The following is a 21,761-nucleotide window of genomic DNA, read 5'->3' as shown; positions in this document are numbered from 1 at the left end:
CCAAAAACAACGGGAACTACAAACATGCAGCCTGCAAAAAGGAGACCCCAAACATAGTAAGATAAGCAAAATGAGAAGACAGAAAAACACACAGCAGGTAAAGGAGCAAGATAAAAATGCACCAGACCTAACAAATGAAGAGGAAATAGGCAGCCTACCTGAAAAAGAATTCAGAATAATGATAGTAAAGATGATCCAAAATCTTGGAAATAGAATAGAGAAAATGCAAGAAACATTTAACAAGGACCTAGAAGAACTAAAGAGGAAACAAGCAACGATGAACAACACAATAAATGAAATTAAAAATATTCCAGAAGGAATCAATAGCAGAATAACTGAGGCAGAAGAACGGATAAGTGACCTGGAAGATAAAATAGTGGAAATAACTACTGCAGGGCAGAATAAAGAAAAAAGAATGAAAAGAACTGAGGACAGTCTCAGAGACCTCTGGGACAACATTAAATGCACCAACATTTGAATTATAGGGGTCCCAGAAGAAGAAGAGAAAAAGAAAGGGACTGAGAAAACATTTGAAGAGATTATAGTTGAAAACTTTCCTAATATGGGAAAGGAAATAGTTAATCAAGTCCAGGAAGCACAGAGAGTCCCATACAGGATAAATCCAAGGAGAAACACGCCAAGACACATATTAATCAAACTATCAAAAATTAAATACAAAGAAAAATTATTAAAAGCAGCAAGGGAAAAATAACACATAAGGGAATCCCCATAAGGTTAACAGCTGATCTTTCAGCAGAAACTCTGCAAGCCAGAAGGGAGTGGCAGGACATATTTAAAGTGATGAAGGAGAAAAACCTACAACCAAGATAACTCTACCCAGCAAGGATCTCATTCAGATTTGATGGAGAAATTAAAACCTTTACAGACAAGCAAAAGCTGAGAGAGTTCAGCACCACCAAACCAGCTTTACAACAAATGCTAAAGGAACTTCTCTAGGTGAGAAACACAAGAGAAGGAAAAGACCTACAATAACAAACCCAAAACAATTAAGAAAATGAGAATAGGAACATACATATCGATAATTACCTTAAATGTAAATGGATTAAATGCTCCCACCAAAGACACAGACTGGCTGAATGGATACAAAAACAAGACCCATATATATGCCGTCTACAAGAGACCCACTTCAGACCTAGGGACACATACAGACTGAAAGTGAGGGGATGGAAAATGATATTCCATGCAAATGGAAACCAAAAGAAAGCTGGAGTACCAATACTAATATCAGACAAAATAGGCTTTAAAATAAAGAGTATTACAAGAGACAAAGAAGGACACTACAGAATGATCAAGGGATCGATCCAAGAAGAAGATATAGCAATTGTAAATATTTATGCACCCAACCTAGGAGCACCTTGATACATAAGGCAGATACTAACAGCCATAAAAGGGGAAATTGACAGTAACACATTCATAGTAGGGGACCTTAACACCCCTACTATGGACTTTCACCAATGGACAGATCATCCAAAATGAAAATAAGTAAGGAAACACAAGCTTTAAATGATACATTAAACAAGATGGACTTAATTGATATTTATAGGACATTCCATCCATAAACAACAGAATACACATTCTTCTCAAGTGCTCATGGAACATTCTCCAGGATAGATCATATCTTGGGTCACAAATCAAGCCTTGGTAAATTTAAGAAAATTGAAATTGTATCAAGTATCTTTTCCGACCACAACGCTATGAGACGAGATATCAATTACGGGAAAAGATCTGTAAAAAAACCAAACACATGGAGGCTAAACAATACACTACTTAATAACCAAGTGATCACTGAATAAATCAAAGAGGAAATCAAAAATACCTATAAACAAATGACAATGGAGACACGACGACCCAAAACCTATGGGATGCAACAAAAGCAGTTCTAAGAGGGAAGTTTATAGCAATACAATCCTACCTAAAGAAACAGGAAACATCTCGAATAAACAACCTAACCTTGCACCTAAAGCAAATAGAGAAAGAAGAACAAAAAAACCCCAAAGTTAGCAGAAGGAAAGAAATCATAAAGATCAGATTAGAAATAAATGAAAAAGAAATGAAGGAAACGATAGCAAAGATCAATAAAACTAAAAGCTGGTTCTTTGAGAAGATAAACAAAATTGATAAACCATTAGCCACACTCATCAAGAAAAAAAGGGAGAAGACTGAAATCAGTAGAATTAGAAATGAAAAAGGAGAAGTAACAATGAACACTGCAGAAATACAAAGGATCATGAGAGATTACTACAAGCAACTCTATGCCAATAAAATGGACAACCTGGAAGAAATGGACAAATTCTTAGAAATGCACAACCTTCCGAGACTGAACCAGGAAGAAATAGAAAATATGAACAGACCAATCACAAGCACTGAAATTGAAACTGTGATTAAAAATCTTCCAACAAACAAAAGCCCAGGACCAGATGGCTTCATAGGCTAATTCTATCAAACATTTAGAGAAGAGCTAACACCTGTCCTTCTCAAACTCTTCCAAAATATAGCAGAAGGAGGAACACTCCTAAATTCATTCTACGAGGCCACCATCACCCTGATACCAAAACCAGACAAGGATGTCACAAAGAAAGAAAACTACAGGCCAATATCACTGATGAACATACATGCAAAAATCCTCAACAAAATACTAGCAAATAGAATCCAACAGCACATTAAAAGGATCATACACCATGATCAAGTGGGGTTTATTCCAGGAATGCAAGGATTCTTCAATATACGCAAGTCAATCAACGTGATACACCATATTAACAAATTGAAGGAGAAAAACCATATGATCATCTCAATCGATGCACAGAAAGCTTTCAACAAAATTTAACCCCATTTATGATAAAAACCCTCCAGAAAGTAGGCATAGAGGGAACTTTCCTCAGCATGATAAAGGCCATATATGACAAACCCACAGCCAACATCATCCTCAATGGTGAAAAACTGAAACCATTTCCACTAAGATCAGGAACAAGACAAGGTTGCCCACTCTCACCACTCTTATTCAACATAGTTTTGGAAGTTTTAGCCACAGCAATCAGAGAAGAAAAAGAAAGAAAAGGAATCCAAATGAGAAAAGAAGAAGTAAAGCTGTCACTGTTTGCAGATGACATGATACTATACATAGAGAATCCTAAAGATGCCACCAGAAAACTACTAGAGCTAATCAATGAATTTGGTAAAGTCGCAGGATACAAAATTAATGCACAGAAATCTCTGGCATTCCTATACACTAATGATGAAAAATCTGAAAGAGAAACTAAGGAAACACTCCCATTTACCATTGCAACAAAAAGAATAAAATACCTAGGGATAAACCTACCTAAGGAGACAAAAGACCTATATGCAGAAAATTATAAGACACTGATGAAAGAAATTAAAGATGATACAAATAGATGGAGAGATATACCATGTTCTTGGATTGGAAGAATCAACATTGTGAAAATGACTCTACTACCCAAAGCAATCTACAGATTCAATGCAATCCCTATCAAACTACCACTGGCATTTTTCACAGAACTAGAACAAAAAATTTCACAATTTATGTGGAAATACAAAAGACCCCGAATAGCCAAAGCAATCTTGAGAACGAAAAACAGAGCTGGAGGAATCAAGCTCCCTGACTTCATACTATACTACAAAGCTGCAGTATTGAAGACAGTATGGTACTGACCCAAAAACAGAAATATAGATCAATGGAACAGGATAGAAAGCCCAGAGATAAACCCACGCACATACGGTCACCTTATCTTTGATAAAGTAGGCAGGAATGTACAGTGGAGAAAGGACAGCCTCTTCAGTAAGTGGTGCTGGGAAAACTGGACAGGTACATGTAAAAGTATGAGATTAGAACACTCCCTAACACCGTACACAAAAATAAGCTCAAAATGGATTAAAGACCTAAATGTAAGGCCAGAAACTATCAAACCCTTAGAGGAAAACATAGGCAGAACAGTCTATGACATAAATCACAGCAAGATCCTTTTTGACCCACCTCCTAGAGAAATGGAAATAAAAACAAAAATAAACAAATGGGACCTAATGAAACTTCAAAGCTTTTGCACAGCAAAGGAAACCATAAACAAGACTAAAAGACAATGCTCAGAATGGGAGAAAATATTTGCAAATGAAGCAACTGACAAAGGATTAATCTCCAAAATTTATAAGCAGCTCATGCAACTCAATAACAAAAAAACAAACAACCCAATCAAAAAATGGGCAGAAGACCTAAATAGACATTTCACCAAAGAAGACTTACAGATGGCTAAGAGGCACATGAAAAGATGCTCAACATCACTAAATTATTAGAAAAATGCAAATGAAAACTACAATGAGGTATCACCTCACACCAGTTAGAATGGGCATCATCAGAAAATCTACAAACAACAAATGCTGGAGAGGATGTGGAGGAAAGGGAACCCTCTTGCACTGTTGGTGGGAATGTAAATTGATACAGCCACTGGGGAGAACAGTATGGAGGTTCCTTAAAAAACTAAAAATAGAGCTACCATATGACCCAGCAATCCCACTACTGGGCATATACCCTGAGAAAACCATAATTCAAAAAGAGTCATGTACTCCAATGTTCATTGCAGCTCTATTTAAAATAGCCAGGAGATGGAAACAACCTAAGTGTCCATCATCGGATGAATGGATAAAAAAGTTGTGGCACATATATACAATGGAATATTACTCAGCCATAAAAGGAAACGAAATTGAGCTATTTGTAATGAAGTGGATAGACCTAGAGTCTGTCATACAGAGTGAAGTAAGTCAGAAAGAGAAAGGCAAATACTGTATGCTAACACATATATATGGAATTTAAGAAAAAAAATGTCATGAAGAACCTAGGGGTAAGACAGGAATAAAGACACAGACCTACTAGAGAATGGACTTGAGGTTATGGGGAGGGGGAAGGGTAAGCTGTGACAAAGTGAGAGAGAGGCATGGACATATATACACTACCAAACGTAAGGTAGCTAGCTAGTGGGAAGCAGCTGCATAGCACAGGGAGATCAGCTCGGTGCTTTGTGACTGCCTGGAGGGGTGGGATAGGGAGGGTGGGAGGGAGGGAGACACAAGAGGGAAGAAATATGGGAACATAAGTATATGTATAACTGATTCATTTTGTTATAAAGCAGAAACTAACACACCATTGTAAAGCAATTATACTCCAATAAAGATGTAAAAAAACAAACAAAAAATAATAAAAAGTTTAGCATCCAAAAAAAACTAAAAATAGAATTACCATATGACCCAGCAATCCCATCACTGGGCAAATACTCAGAGAAAACTATAATTCAAAAAGACACATGCACCCCAATGTTCATCTAGCACTATTTACAATAGCCAGGTCATGGAAGCAACCTAAATGCCCATTGACAGACAACTGGATAAAGAAGATGTGGTACATATATACAATGGAATATTACTCAGCCATAAAAAGGAACGAAATTGGGTCATTTGTAGAGACGTGGATGGATCTAGAGACTGTCATGCAGAGTGAAGTAAGAAAGAGAAAAACAAATATCGTATATTAACGCATATATGTGGAACCTAGAAAAATGGTACCGATGAACCAGTTTGCAGGGCAGAAATAGAGACACAGATGTAGAGAACAAACGTATGGACACCAGGGGGGTAAAGTGGTGGTGGTGGGGTGGTGGTGGGTGATGAATTGGGAGATTGGGATTGACATGTATACACTGATGTGTATAAAATAGATAACGAATAACAACCTGCTGTATAAAAAAAATAAATACAATTCTAAAATTCATAAAGAAAAACCCATGCTATCGATGAACATCAGTAAGTCACCAGCTCACAGATATCAATTTATTTTTATAATGTACTCATAAATCAGTTTGATGGATTTTTTCCTTATAATGAGCAGACTATTGTGCATATCAGGGACAGGAAAGTTAATCATTTACCTAGAGGTCATGAAAAATTAATTTAGAATGAGTTGACAGCTGTCGTGTGGGTCATTATTACTTTGTTAGAGACAAAGCTTGCTGATATTTCTTTAATACTACTGTGAGATAACAGAAAAATTATATTTGGGTCTCTGCCCGAGTTCCTGCAACAGAGCTCCTAAAACTCTTGCAATTTCCTAGTGATAAGAGTACTGAGAACATCTTCTGTTCTAATATTTGGTCTTTGAGCCCCCATCCTGACACAGAGTTCCTAAACCCCTTGCAATTTCCTGGATGAAAACAGTGTCCTTTGTCCTAATAACATGACTCTTGGTGGATTCCTGAATGGGGGCTGGTCACCAGAAAGACCAAGCCATGATTAGAAACTTAGAATTTTCAGCACCATCCCCTTCTGCAGCGAGGGAAGAGGGGATACAAGTGGAGTTAATGATTGATCATCCCTGTGTGATAAAGCCCTCCATGAAAATTCCAATAGTTTGGGGTTTGAAGAGCTTCTAGGTGGTGGCCACGTGGAGGTGCTGGGAGAGTGGCACACCTGCACAGGGCATGAAAGCTCCGCCCCTTCCCACACACCTGTCCTACACATCTCTTCCGCCTGGGTGTTCATCTGTGTCCTTTATCATATCCTTTTAAAATAAACTGGTAAACAGTAAATAAACTGTTTTCCTGAGTCTGTAAGCTGCTCTAGCAAATTAATGAACCTGAGAAGGGATCATGGGAACGTCTGATGTATGGCCAATTGCTCAGAAGCACAAGTGACAAACTGGCTTTGCTATCGGTGTCTGAAGTGGGATGAGGGCGATCTTGCGGGATGGAGCCCTTAACCTGTGGAATCTGACGCCATCTCCCAGTAAATGGTGTCAGATTTGAGTTATTAAATTGTAGGACCCCCAGCTAGTGTTGCATAGAATGGCTTGAAACTCCCACACGGTAGAGTCCGTAGCGTTCTGAGTGTGATGGTTGTGTGAAAGTAAAGGAGAGACACACTCAGTAGTGTAGGTTTTTGCTACACAAGTACCGTATTATAGTTTTTAATGTTAATGAAAAGTACCACAGGCTTTATAGCCAGGGTTATTATTATCACTTTGTAGATAATTAAGTTGTGTTTATACATCTTAACAAAATAATTTTTATGATTGAGTATTGGTATTAGAGTCTCATGTGTGTTCAGTAGTTGTCATGTGGCCAGAAAGAGTTCATGGAATCTCTCTAGTGTCTAATTTATTAGAATTTTGGCGTTACGTCTGTTTGACATAAAATTGAGTAACTTCAGAGTGTAAAAGTTACCTAGAGACACTCCAACATCATTTTGTAATTTTACAGATAATTTTACAAATGAAGGAATTTGAGCGTAGAAAGGTGATGTAACTAGTACAGAATCACAGTTAGTGGAAGAGCTAAATGCAGGATCCAGGCGTTGGACTCTGGTCCCCAAGTTCTCCCTTAAAATGTAAGGAATGAGTGAAGGAGCTCCCTCTGAGGGAGGCCTGTCCAGGATATCATCAACTAGAGCAAGAATTCAGCATTCAGAACACTGAGAGGCTGCAGGTAGTAATTTTAAGGAGAATAAGACAAGTATATTGACTTGCATTTGACAGCTCTGACCTTACTTTCTCTAAACTTATTTGCATTTGTAGCCATTGCAAACCTAACCAGAGCATTAGAAATATGTTTTTATTGGCAGAGATCTTATTTTTCAAATAGCATCATTTTGGAACTCTGTTATCAAGCTATCAATTTAATCTACAAAATCGATTAAAATTATGTTTTGATCCTTCCTTGGTTTTTTGTTTTGTGGGTTGGTTGGTTGGTTGTTAGGTTGTGATTCATTTATTTTTGTTTGTGGTCTAATATCAGCGCTGCCTAGGATGTGGCAAGTTTGCTAATGATGCTAATTGAGTTTACATGTTATCTAGTTTTTCTTTTTTTTAATCGCTGACACTCCACCTTGATGTTGAACTGCTCATTATACCACAGAGCTCAGAAATATCCTCCTTTTTGTACGTGAAGTATGTCCACTTAGCATGTAGAATTAGCATGGGCTTAGTTCCCTTTAGACATTTTATGTTCGACTGTACAAAAGCACAATGAAAATAACCAAGGTTCAGAAGGTGTTTTTATAGAGCAGAAATAACGAGCCTGATTCTCTGACTCACAGGCTACAGATGGATCCCACTGTCAGGTTAGCAAGAGAGGAAGAAAGAAAACAATTTTCTCTTGCCTGTTGGTCGGGAACAGGTTGGAACCTCCTTGTTTCTTCTATCCCCAGAGCCTACATGCATCCCAGAGAATAGAGCTGCCCGCTCAAGCCCCTGGGCGCCGACTTCGCAGCCTGACCGCTGTTCAGCCCAGCTCTTGTGATGCAGCACAGAGGGCGACACGATTCTCAGGAGCCAGAGCCTGGAACAGCTGCCAGGCAAGGCCTCCTTTCATTGGCTGTTCCCCTCCCGTGGATATGAGGGGCTTCTCCGAGCTCGTAGACACTGGCGGCGTCCTTGTGATCATCATCTCGGACAAAGGAGCAAGTGAGTTTTTGTTTGTTTGTTTTTTACTGTCAATTAACGTTCATCCATTTAGGGCTGAGATTGAGTTTTTTTGTTTGTTTGTTTTGTTTTGTTTTGTTTGCGGTACGCGGGCCTCTCACTGTTGTGGCCTCTCCCATTGCGGAGCACAGGCTCCGGACGCGCAGGCTCAGCGGCCATGGCTCACGGGCCCAGCTGCTCCGCGGCATGTGGGATCTTCCCGGACCGGGGCACGAACCCGTGTCCCCTGCATCGGAAGGCGAACTCTCAACCACTGCGCCACCAGGGAAGCCCTGAGATTGAGTTTTTAAATCATAGTAGATGACTTTGAAGAAGCTAAGGGCCAAAAGACAGACTTTTCCCCGAGGTCTGTAACCAGCTAGTGGCAGAGTTTGCATTCGTTCCTCTTTCTACCACACCACCCTTTATTTCTTTCTCTCTACAGTGTCTACATACTAGTTGCTCAATAGATAGTTACTGGTTTAATTTGATTCAGTTAAGTTAATCATCATATGCGTTAACCTCATCATAGCATTTGGTCTCTGCCCCAAATCTTATGCCCCCGGAGTAACTCCAGCTCAGACACGAGCTCCCTCCACCCTCCTCTGGAGGCCCGCTGGGGCTGTGGGAAAGCTCAGGCTTCCATTCCTGCATCCTTGAGACCTAGCAGTGGTGCAGCAGAGGAGAACCATCCCCCATGACTCTCTAACCAACCCCTCTGGGTTTTGTTCACCTTCTCTGGGAGCTGTTCATCCGCCCTAGGGTGTGGAGCTGAAAACAAATCAGTCAGTCGACTCGTGGTCAATGACCATTTTCTGGTGCCTCCTCTGCGCCTGGTAGAGTGCTGGGCCCTGGGAATATAGCGATACAAGATGTGGCTCTTTCCTGCAAGGAGCTCAAGGATGGGGGGCTGTGGCTGGCCGGGCCCAAGCCTTCTTAGGCCTGATGAGCAGAATGCAGACCTGCCTTATCTGCAAGTAGCTAGAGCCTGGAGAGCCAGCCTGATATTTACAAGGCAAGTTCATGAACTTCCCATCAAGCTTGTGACTGGTGGTTTCCTTTTCCCACCCAAGACTCCTGTTGGGGCACCTCTGTGAGGACTGGGTGGGGCAGTGGGAGGCGAGGCCACTCTCTTGCGTGCTTGTACGGGTTTCCCCCACTGTCCGAAAGCGGAGCGTTCCTACGAAACCTTTCCTAAGTCGAAACGGTGTAAAGGGAAGAAACAATTACCTTAGGACACATCTTATTAACAGATGCTCAAAATACACCAAGATGAAGCACAGATGCCCACAGACACAGTTCAAAGCTTATGGTGGCTTGATGCTGAGATGCTGAGTGTGGTTCCCAGGGAAGGAGCCTCGTGGGACCACTCCAGGTGCACGGGGTACATGCTGCCTCTATAAAGGCTGCTGCAAAACACATGCTGAACGCTATTTCCGCTTTTTGCCTTTTTTCGTAAAAGAGAATATCCTCTTCAGACTTATTTTGGTTACGGAAAACAGGTACTAATGTAGGCCTTTTGTAAAAGCGAAGTGTTTAAGTGGTGTAAAGTGAATTTTCGAAAAGCCAGCGTATCTAGATCTAGATCTGTTACATAGCCTCATTACAGATTTGAATTTCACAGAAGTGAAAGCAACTGAAATCCTATTTGTCATTCTTTCCCGTCTTTGATCTCGGACCAGCTATTTATTGCCTGGTGCAGGTCATTCGGAGTCAGTAGGGTGGGTAAGCATAACTTGCACTTTAGCAGGAGCAAGAAGAGTGGGGTAAAGGTCAGCTTGCCTAGCCGCCAGGAGGCCTGCTTCTTTTTTTTTTTTTCCAATTCTTTTTCATTGTGGTTTATTACAGGATATTGAATATAGTTTCCTGTGCTATACAATAAGACCTTGTTGTTTATCCATTCTATATATAATAGTTTACATCTGCTAGTTCCAAACTCTCAATCTAACCCTCCCCTGCACCCCTCCTTGGCAACCACAAGTCTGTTCTCTGTCTGTGAGTCTGTTTCTGTTTCGTAGGTAAGTTCATTCGTGCCATATTTTAGACTCCATATATGTGATATCATGTGGTATTTGCCTTCTTCTTTCTGACTTACTTCACTTAGTGTGATAATCTCTAGGTCCATCTATGTAGCTGCAAATGGCAAAATTTCATTCTTTTTTATGGCTGAGTAGTATTCCATTGTACATATGTACCACATCTTCTTTATGCATTCATCTGTCCATGGACATTTAGATTGTTTCCATGTCTTGGCTATTGTAAACACTGCTGCTATGAACATAGGGGTGCGTGTATCTTTTCGACTTATAGTTTTGTCCAGATATGTATCCAGGAGTGGGGTTGCTGGATCATATGGTAACTCCATTTTTAGTTTTTTGAGGAACCTCCATTATGTTTTCCATAGTGGCTGCACCACTTTACATTCCTACCAACAGTGTAGGAGGGTAACCTTTTCTCCACACCCTCTCCAGCATTTGTTATTTGTAGACTTTTAAAAAAAATAAATCTATTTATTTATTTATTTTATTTTTGGCTGCATTGGGTCTGCATTGCTGCACACAGACTTTCTCTAGTTGCAGCGAGCGGGGGCCACTCTTCGTTGCAGTGCGCGGGCTTCTCATTGTGGTGGCTTCTCTTGTTGCGGAGCACAGGCTCTGGGCAAGCGGGCTTCAGTAGTTGTGACACATGGGCTCAGTAGCTGTGGCTCAAGGGCTCTAGAGCACAGGCTCAGTAGTTGTGGTGCACGGGCTTAGTTGCTCCGCGGCATGTGGGATCTTCCCGGACCAGGGCTCGAATCTGTGTCCCCTGCATTGGCAGGCGGATTCTTAACCACTGCACCACCAGGGAAGCCCTGTAGACTTTTTAATGATGGCCATTCTGACCAGTGTGAGGTGATACTTCATTGTAGTCTTGATTTGCATTTCTCTAATAATTAGCGATGTTGAGGATATTTTCATGTGCCTATTTCAGGAGGCCTGCTTCTTGACCTCCACGTTCTAGCCCAGAGCAGCCAGACTCTGTGCCCTGAACGCACGTGGCATTGTGGGAGGGGATTGAGGTAGAATACCTTGTGCCACAACCAAGTCCCCCTCTTGGCCAACACCAAATGGAACCAAACACAGATCAATCTGGAGAAGGTTTAGATGGAGGAGAACGTGGTTCAGGCTGCCTAGCTGGGGACAAAGACTGAAGCTTAACTGCTGGTGGTGGCAGTGACTCTAGCCCCTCCTGAGCCTTGTCCCAGCTGCTGTGCTGTCACGGCCATTCTCGGAAATCCCAGGGGTCCCTCCCCATTCATTCCGCGGGGAGGTTCCGAGGAAGGGGAGTCACAGCAGTGGTGGCCTTTCTTCTCCAAAGACTAGCGCCACATCTAGACTTGTAGCAGGCGGCTAAAGCAGAGCTGGTGGGAACCATTCACTACACTATCACCCTGGACATGCTAGTGGGCCTGTGGGGAGTCTCCATTACTGCAGAGCTGAGATGCTGTCACCATCAGATGGCGGAGCTGGTGAGTCAGGAACAGAACCCTAGTTTTGAAAAGAGACCTGAGCCTTTGCTAGGGCAACGGGCACAAAGGCTGGTCACAGTGATGTCATCTAAACTGCATCAAATTAAGGAGCCCTGAAGAGGTCCAAGGCTGAGGAGGGTGTGCCCTTCCTCCCTGGGCACGGAGGGGAGGGGAACTCCTATTCAAAATGAGTCGGGGCTAAGGAATGTGGACCAGCATCATCACTTGTGATCACTTGAGCTCTGGGCATGACCCTTGGGTCCCTACAGAAGCCAAGGGCTGAGGAGGCAGGGGCAGTAATGTGCCTTGTGGGGTACAAGGCAGCCCATTGAGTGCTGGCGTGGCTCCCCATGGCCCCCACCCACAGATGTAGCTAGGAGCTCTGCAACCCGCAGTGTTCCTCGCCCCCCGGAGGACCTTGTCTATATCCCTTGAAGAGGCCCCTCGCTGATAATGAGTGAGGCAGTGGAACAGCATCTGCCACTCAGTTGTGCCCTTATTCTGAATATCCTTTGCACATTTGCAAGCCCTCAAACCTGGACTGGATTTTTGAGTTCTGGCCGAGCACATGCGGGAATCACGTATAGAGCAGAAAACTATTCAAGTTCGGTAAGAGCTGGGTGGGCGATCCACACCTGCTTTCACAGAAGTGGGTACCAGTGACACCTAACCCAGTCCCAGGTGGGCAACCTGAGGCTCTCAACTCGTGCGTTGAATTGGGAGAAATGAAAAGTTATTCAAGAGAAGGTGGCTGGGGATGGACGTGTAGAAGAAAGGCATTCCAGGCAGAAGGGACAGTGTAAGCAAGGGTGTGGAGTTCAGGGAACTGGTGGTAGGGTTGCTCAGTCTTTATTGGCGAAGTTATTCCCAAGACTCTCAGGAAGTTTCTAGAGAGAATTGTCTATTAAGGCACTCAGTCATTCAACAGACATGTATTGAATGCCCACAGTGTACAAGGCAAAAGGCATTAGAAAGGTTAATAAGGCTTGAGAGAAAGAGATGAGGGAGATTAAGAGGTACAAACTTCCAGCTACAAAATAAATGAGACATGGGTATGAAATGTACAGGGTGGGGAATATAGAAAACAAGAAAAAAGAGGTGTAAATGTGAAATGTGTCCAGCTTTGTTGCAGAACAGTTATACCTCCATAAAGCTAAAAATTTTTTCCCTAATGTTAAAAATTGAAATAAAAAAGTTGATAAGGCTTATTCTCTGTCCTCAAAGAACTCACAATTTAGCAAATATTATTTATAAAGGAACAGATGCAATGATAGACGTTAGAACACAATGTTACAGGAACATGAAGAATGGACTGATTACTTGTGATTAAGCAAGTCAGGAAGGCTTCACAGGGGAAGAGATTTTGAAATTATCAAATAGAATGGGAAAGGGACATTTGCATTGCCAAGATGTTTAAACATGTCCAGACTTATTTTAGTTTGCCCTATTTGTGAGAATGCTTCAACTGTCGAGATGCTTATAAATTAGATGCTAATTAATGAAGTGAAAATGACGCAGGGAAGAGATCCAGATTTCTTTTAGAATGGCAGGGTAGAAAAGAGCTCCTTTCTAACGTTAAGTTATGCAAATAAAACTAACTGCATTTATAATTGTAAGAGAATTGGGAATGTTATTTAATATGTAAATATATTCTAACAGGGAATATTTATAATGCTAACAAATTTTCTATCTAAGATAATGTATATTTATTATCATTCATTTCTAGTTTTTTTGAAATAATTTTCTCCTCAATATTAATATTTTTCTTCCCTCATGCATAAATATAGTATATTTGCTCTAGCACAGTTTCTCAAACTTGATGGGCCCTGCTCTGCTTTCATTTTCTATCCCTGCTTTAAAAAAATTTTTTTTATTGGGTTATAACATACATACCTGCACATATCTTATTAAGGGTGTCATTCAATAAATTTTTACATATGGGTGTATTTATGTAACTACAATTCAGATTAAAATACAAAGCACTTCCAGAACCTTCCAAGGTTCCTTCATGCCATCTCCCAATTAATACAAAACTCTGCAGAGGTGACTACTGTTGTGAGTCTATCACTGTGGATTAGTTTTGCCTGTTTTTGAACTTTATATAAATGGACTTGTAGAGGATATACATTTTTAAGTCTGGCTACTTTTGCCAACATTATGTCTCTAAGGCTGAACCATGTCCCAGGTAGTTTGTTCTTTTTCATTGATGTGTTGTTATGTTTTATTTATGAATATACCAAACTTACATATCTGTTTCTGTTGATGGCATGTTTCCAGTTTGGGGCTATCGTGAACAAGTCTTAGAGATGTCTTTGGTGGACATATGCATTCATTTCTCCAGGGTAAATAGAGGAGTGGAATTGCTGGGTCATACCATAGATGTATGTTGGACTTCAGTAGAAACTGCTACTGAGTTTTCCAAGTGCAATGATTTAAACTTCTCCTAGCTGGAATGAGAGACTTGGTAATCTCAGTCTTTTTAATTTTAGCCATTCTAGAGAGTGTATAATATAGCTCATTGTTTTGATTTTCATTTCCCTGATGACAATGTTGAGGACCTTTTCATTTGCTTATTGGCTATTTGGATATCCTCTTGCGAAAGCCCTATTTTAATATTTTGCCCATTTTTTAAAAGTTGGGTTGTCCTTTTTTCATTGAACTGTAGGGTTCCTATTTTAAGATGAGTCCTCTGACAGATACGTGTATTGCAAATGTCTTCTCCAGGTCTGTGGTGTGCCTTTCACTCTTTTAATGCTGTCTTTCTGTTGGAAAGAAGTTCTTGACTTTAATAGCATTCAGATGGGTCAATCTTTTCTCTTGTGGTTAGTGCATCCTGTCCTTTTAAAGAAATATTTGCCTCCTCGAGAGAAAACTTCTAATGAAATGAAGACAAAAATTTTAACATCTCTCATAGAACCCTCAAGCCTCTGTGAATACAAATTTAGAGTCCCACTTGAGAGCCATGCTCTCATATATTGTTATAGAACATTCTATCCTCAGATAGACAGATCCCCCCCAAAACAACACCAAAATGCAAACATGGTAGGATTCCATTTTAAACCAAATAGGCAAGAGGTTTTAACTTTAAAGGAGCAGCTATTCAGAACTGTAAATAAATATAATATAGGTAAATATATAAAATAAATATTTTTGCTCCACTGTGTTTCAAAGATTCAATAATATGAAAATTTTCTGAAAAAAAGAGTGTGAGATGAGAAAATCAATTCACTTTAAAGCATTGGAGCAAAACCTTGGTCCTTCCCCTCTCTGCCTAATTAGGCACACTCATCTCTCCCCTTGACCTACTTTTATCACTACTCCAACACACATACACACACACACACACACACACAAACACACACACGATACTTGTCCCAAGGAAAGAACACAACTGAGATATTTATGGCTTCTGAAACCTGCTCTAACTTGACAGTCCACAAACATAACAGATGGTCTATAATAACTGAACTGTTGTTGAATGTGTCTTCAATGGTTAATTACACACTTATTTCTTAAAATTTAAAACACGTGGAGAGTCATTATTCCCACTAAAGGAGCATACACATATTTTCATTTTCTAGTAAGGCATATTATCATACAATTTTAGATAGACAGATATAGATAGATGGTAGAGAGCGAGGTAGATAGAGGACAGATTTCAAATAATTTGGCATATTTAAGCACAATTCCCATCTGCCATGTCGAACATAACTTTTCTAAGTTTCTGAAAAGCTGATAAATGTCAGGGTCTTGGGTAGTAGCATGCCTTTCTTCATGGTACCCCAGAATTCAGAGTACTATTTCTATATGGATTCTTTGTATAAATGGGAGTCTCATAATCTACAGAACACTTCTCTCGCTAGCAAGGTTCCAACTAGAAATAGACACACCAAGAGTTTATACGCCTTAACGAGGGTCAGAGCAAATCACTGAAATAATTGAAACTATTTTAAAACTTGGCAGAGAGACCTTCTCTTAATGTTCAAAGATAATTCACAATACTATGGCTCTGTATTTTTTTTTTTTTAGATTCAGTAGTATTTATGTATTTATTTGACCACACCACGTGGCTTGTGGGATCCTAGTTCCCTGACCAGGGATGGAACTCGTGCCCCCTGCAGTGGAAGCAAGGAGTCCTAACCACTTGGACCACCAGGGAATTCCCCTCTGTATTTTTTTGAGTGTGATCTTTTCCCAATTTGTCATGATCATTTTGAGAAAAAAAAAAGAACCCTCAGTGCAAGAATATTGTCTTTAGTTTTCTTCATTTGTTCATTCATTTTTAATGCTTCATTTATAGAAGAAATTTTGTTCATATGTGAATAATAAATGCAACCAAGGGTTACATATGCTTTGACAGAATGGGGTATGGGGAGCAGTGAGCCTCAAATGAAGAAGGTCATTCCATTTGGGGTGGGGAGGGATTTCGGAAGGCTTTGTAAAAGAGCCATAGAACGACTTTTGAAAGATGAGTAGGTTCTTCACTTATCCATGTCCGCTCTTCCTCGATTTTCTTTTACTGTTCTCTTCACTGCTGTTCTGTTCTCCAAAAATGTTTTCATGGATGTCTTATCACTGGTGTAACCACTGTGGGTGGAATCTGGAAGATCCCTTTAGTCCCAATCCTGAAGAATTCATATCTGCCCCTGGGCTCAATGTCAACAGATCACTCACCGAGAACTGCTTAGGGTAGATGCTTGCAAGATGTCAGATCAGAGAGATACCTTGTATTTGTAGGAAAGCTCTGGAAGTCTGACTTGGGCAGCAGAGGTACAGAAAATTTGGTCTCTTTGGTTTAGCTTTGAAATTCTAATGAAAGTTGGGTTTTCAGTCATCCATTCTGTGTTGGACTGTTCCTTCCCCTGTGCTTAAGTACATTTCATTCTGTTCTACTTGGAGCAGGACTGAAGTTCAAATAGCAAGGAGCCTAATAATGCCAGATTTCGAACAATTAGATTCCCCAGGAGTTTCAGTTCAATAATTAGGATGGACGTGAACCAGCTGAGTTGTTCTTCCTCTGGTCCAGTTCACAAGGAGACTCTGGTTTCTTGGGGAGGGGGCCGCATCTAGATTCCACAATGTTTTTTTTTTTCTGAAACTTTACGACTGATTATTGAACAACATCCTCAGCAGAGGGATTCCGATAATTAATTAAAACAAAATACGGAGATAACAATTTGAGCTGAAGAAATTATGTATTATTCATCAAACCAAAAAAACTCTTTGCTGTTGGTAAGGTGATGGGCTAGACTTTTCAATCCTGCGAAGTTTTTTCTTTTTTTTAATTCTTTCCCAGAGGGCCATGCTTATTTCTTTTTCACATTGTTATCAGACACATTATCTACTTCAAGATTGTTGCTCAGCAAGTTTAAATTAGGAAGACATTTTTATTAAGCGGGAAAGAAGTTAGGATTTTTAAAAGTTTAGTCTTTCAATCGGAGGGAAGGAGAGAGGAAGGGAGTGGAAGAGGGAGTGTGTGCGTGTTATATTAAGAGATGCAGGGATCTAGTATGGGGAAAAGAAACATTTTCAAAAAATTGAAACAGTTATGATAGACCTTTCTCTAGTGGGTGTTGAAAAAGTACAGGTCTTCTTTTGGTCTGGTGTTGATTAGATCTGGTGTAGTAAGCTTTAGAAACAGTGGTACGTAAGGTTACGTAAGGTAACTTCCCTGGGTGAAGGCATGTAGGCTAACATGGAAACTTTATAGTCTTGTTACAATTACTTTGTTCAAAATGTCTTTCCAAATATATTTCTGTTGCCCTAGCTTCTGGTGTTGTTTCTTAAGAGCTTCAAATTAAAATCTTAATAATGTTAACATTGTCACGGCCAAAACCTTGATGCTTCTACCCCGTGTGGGTAGAAAAGGTAAGGCTCGCCTTTAACTAAGGCTTAGTCTTATTTTGATGTGCAACTCCTGACATTTGTTCTCATTCACAAGGTCTCTAAGGACACTAGAGAAGACATGCGGAAACACAGCTTTACCTGCACGCAGGTGAAGTCAAAAGCCACCTATTCAATTAAAAGTTCAAAAAGTACCCTTCTTTTAATATTGTTTGCCTTGTTTTGAACTTTTTCTGTCAGAGCTGATGTTCTTGCCTTGTGATTAACATTTTCCCTACAGCCTCTGAGTTTGTTTGTTGTTCTGTTTTCTCTATTAGCTCTGTTTCCACAATTGTCAGCTCTTCTAATTTGGTGGTGCTCCTTCATAATACTGATTTTACTGAAAGGTTGGGTTACTTTTAGTTGTTTTCCCATGTTTATATCTGCTTTGAGGTGAAGGGGTTGGGGGCATGTGAATGGAAAAGACTTGTCCTTGAATGGATGGTTGTTGGTGGTAACCTGTACATGTAGGATTCATAACATTTGATAATATTTGTTTTAATATTTTCATTGTTCTTTATGGCCGGTTTGCTGTCTGTCTTGGGGTAGGTGGAACTTGCCATGTTCAGTAAGAGAAAATATTCCGCTTGCAGACGAGGCTGGCTTTGGTGATACAAGTGTGAGTAGGCGTGATAACGGTGGTGAGAATAAATGAATGAAGTCTAATTGCCGGCACAGAACAGGGCTTCTCCTCTTAAATCAAAATACCATCTTAACTGTTTTCTCACCGCTTCTTTCTAACAAGGCATTTCCCTGCCTAACCCTTTTCCAGTGGCCACTATGCATTCCCTCAAAAAATCTGCAAGCCTCATTTTTTTTTTGTAAATTTATTTATTTTATTTATTTATTTTTGGCCACATTGGGCCTTCGTTGCTGTGCACAGGCTTTCTCTAGCTGCGGCAAGCAGGGACTACTCTTCGTTGCGGTGCGCGGACTCCTCATTGCAGTGGCTTCTCTTGTTGCGGAGCATGGGCTCTAGGCATGCGGGCTTCAGTAGTTTTGGCACACGGGCTTAGTTGCTCCACGGCATGTGGGATCTTCCCGGAACAGGGCTCGAACCTGTGTCCCCTGCGTTGGCAGGCGGATTATTAACCACTGCGCCACCAGGGAAGCCCCAAGCCTCATTATTGTGAGATCCCAGAACAATAGCTTTAAAACCAATACCATTGCTGGTTCAAACTGCCATTTTGAATGATCACATGGGATGGTACAGTAGAATCCTCAAGGTAATACCAAGGATCCTGGTCTTACATTAGCCATGTTTCCTACAGTATCTCTTGGAAATGTATTGTACATTATCTGGGGGACACAGCTTCCAGAAGCCACCCAGATTAGCTACATCTGAATCTGGGAGTGAAGTTGGGGGTGCTTGGGGCCCAGCCATTTTTATAAGCAGCCCAAAATTGAGAAATGGCCACTGTTTCAACTTTCCATTTGTAATGAATATAAACCAAATTGCTGCTATTAATAATTTTCAACTTTGAATCCTATGTCTGGATTTAGAGCAGTGATAAACTTTCTCTCTCTGCATCAGACTTTCTGGGGGTGCCCCTTGCTAAAGTGCGTATCCAGGGGACACATCCACAAAAAATTTCATGTGACTGGTGTGGGCCAGGGATCTCCTTTAGTAAAAGAGAACTCCAAACAGTCTTTTGAAAATTAAATTTTCAGAACTATTGATCTAGTGATTTCTTCCCTGTTTCTGTCTGTCAAACATCAATTTGGTTGACACTTCAAATAGGGAAACATACACTCTTATTTAACGTATGGGGGCCAAATGATGTAGAATCTTCACGGCCAAGGTAGAATGTTTGGATTTTATCCCAAGACTGAAAGAGATGGGTTTTTTAAATAGGTCTAAAGGGAAGAAATGTGATCTGATGTGATGTAATTCAGGTCTCTTCTAAGGCCCTGTACCTAACATTGTTTTTGTAATTTACACTCTTTTTGCTAAAAAAGACCCCAGGTTGTATGTCTCAGACCTGCAAAATCCTGTATCTGCCTGATGGTGTGGTACGTGAAGGGCCTGGCAGGGTGTCTGGCACACACGGGGTTCTCAGGAAATGGAGATGCTCCCTCTTCATCTCTGTCTTCTTCTTGAAAGTCGTATCTCACCCTATCCATTTATACATCCCAGTCTGTAGCTCAGTGACTGTCACCAAGGGACATTTTTTTTTTTTTTTTTTTGCGGTACGCGGGCCTCTCACTGTTGTGGCCTCTCCCGTCGCGGAGCACAGGCTCCAGACACGCAGGCTCAGCGGCCATGGCTCACGGGCCCAGCCGCTCCGCGGCATGTGGGTTCTTCCCAGACCGGGGCACGGACCCGTGTCCCCTGCATCGGCAGGCGGACTCTCAACCACTGCGCCACCAGGGAAGCCCTACCAAGGGACATTCTTGAATGACAGATGGGAAGGAGAACTGACTCATTGGTGTCTTCCTTCTCCTACCACTAAGGGTACCAAATAACTGACTTTTCATTTATTTTAACTCTAGCAAATGCAGACAGTCTTGTATTGATGGATAGCAGAGCCTCCGCAATGTGTATGACTGTGGTTTTTGATGGACAGAATAAAAAGTGGTACATATGAATTTTATGGGGAAATACATTATTACCGATTTTGTCAAAATGCTGGAAAGTCATGACAATATATTAACAAAGGCAGTCTGTTTTGTTGATTATGAGGCTGATAGGCTGCTGGCCTTTTTTTAGAAAACCTTCACATTTTTTCAAAGAAATAACCTGGAAGAAATAGAAGTTCTTTTGCTTTTCTACTCCGTATAGCATGTATGTCTCCCACCCCCCAAAAAACCATTTTACACATTTTGCAAACATTAATCAATATTCCTGGATCCCAATTATTACTCTAAGTAAAAACTTTTAAAATTATCCTCTCTTCACAATGTGAACTGTGAATCCAGAAATGCTATGACCACCATCTCAGCAGAAATAGAAATTTGGTTTTAATTTTTTTAAGAAGCTTCCTCTTACCTTGGTTGCAGGGATCCCCACTTTTTCCTACCTTTCTGACTATTCCTTGTTAATCACTTTATGGACTACTATTATTTTTTCACTCTTAAACTCGGACATATTCTAGGCTTATGTCCAAAGTTGCTTTCCTTCTGTTTATGTTCTCCCTGGAAAATTGCACCCACGTCTCTAGCTTCATCTGTCTCTGGTGTCTCCACGTCGAACCCCAAGCCATTTTTTGATCTCATTAGCCTCATAGTTAGGTGCTCCTGGGAGTTTAGGACACAACTTGCAAGGGTTCATGAATACAGTCAAGAGTCGTCTGGTTTAGGATCTTGGAGAAGGAGTGCTGTGTTCTAGCCATGGAGCCCCAGATGAAGCCGATGGTACAGAAGTGAAAGTTTGCAAAGCTAAAAAGATGGACAAACACATTGTCTCATGGTGAAATGATATAACGGTGGATAATTCCTCCTAATTAGTTTCTGCAATTGAAAATGGTAAAATTAACATGAATTAATTATTTCTATTTTCATTAATTCAGTTGACTATCCCCCATTATTCTGAATTAATTAATAAGTGGTTCTTATTTCCAATCTTTTCAAAATAAACTTCTGACAATTATTTTTGTAAAACTTAAAATATTATACCTAAAAGCCCTGTGAAAAGTAACTAAGGACATTGTGTTCCATCATTAAAATGACATGTAAACTTCAAATTTAAAAGATAACTCCTCATTCGAAAGCTTTAATAGAATGAAACTCAAAAACAATTTTATCTGATAAAATTCAGGTCATTGAAAAAAGTTCAGGAAAAAACATTCTCTATAGAAAATAGTACTTTTATTCGATTATTAGTTCAGTTAGTTTTCATCTCCTTTAAATATTAGGTATAGCATCCTCAGATATGTTTAGATATTAACAATCCTGGTA

At 40.4% G+C, this 21,761-nt stretch overlaps 1 long non-coding RNA gene across 1 annotated transcript in view; it reads left to right on the top strand.

Annotated features, from left to right (window-relative positions):
• The first annotated feature begins 8,202 nt into the window (after positions 1 to 8,202).
• Positions 8,203 to 21,761, top strand: part of LOC137216020 (uncharacterized) — an 88,979-nt gene continuing 75,420 nt past the window's right edge. The window contains exon 1 of the long non-coding RNA XR_010939548.1: positions 8,203 to 8,476. This is a non-coding gene — a long non-coding RNA (uncharacterized lncRNA). The remainder of the gene's footprint in view (positions 8,477 to 21,761) is intronic.

Source organism: Pseudorca crassidens, chromosome 21, assembly GCF_039906515.1.
Source record: "Pseudorca crassidens isolate mPseCra1 chromosome 21, mPseCra1.hap1, whole genome shotgun sequence".
Classification (NCBI taxonomy): Eukaryota; Metazoa; Chordata; class Mammalia; order Artiodactyla; family Delphinidae; genus Pseudorca; species Pseudorca crassidens.
Note: the sequence above shows the minus strand (reverse complement) of the source record. Positions and strands in the feature narration are given on the sequence as shown.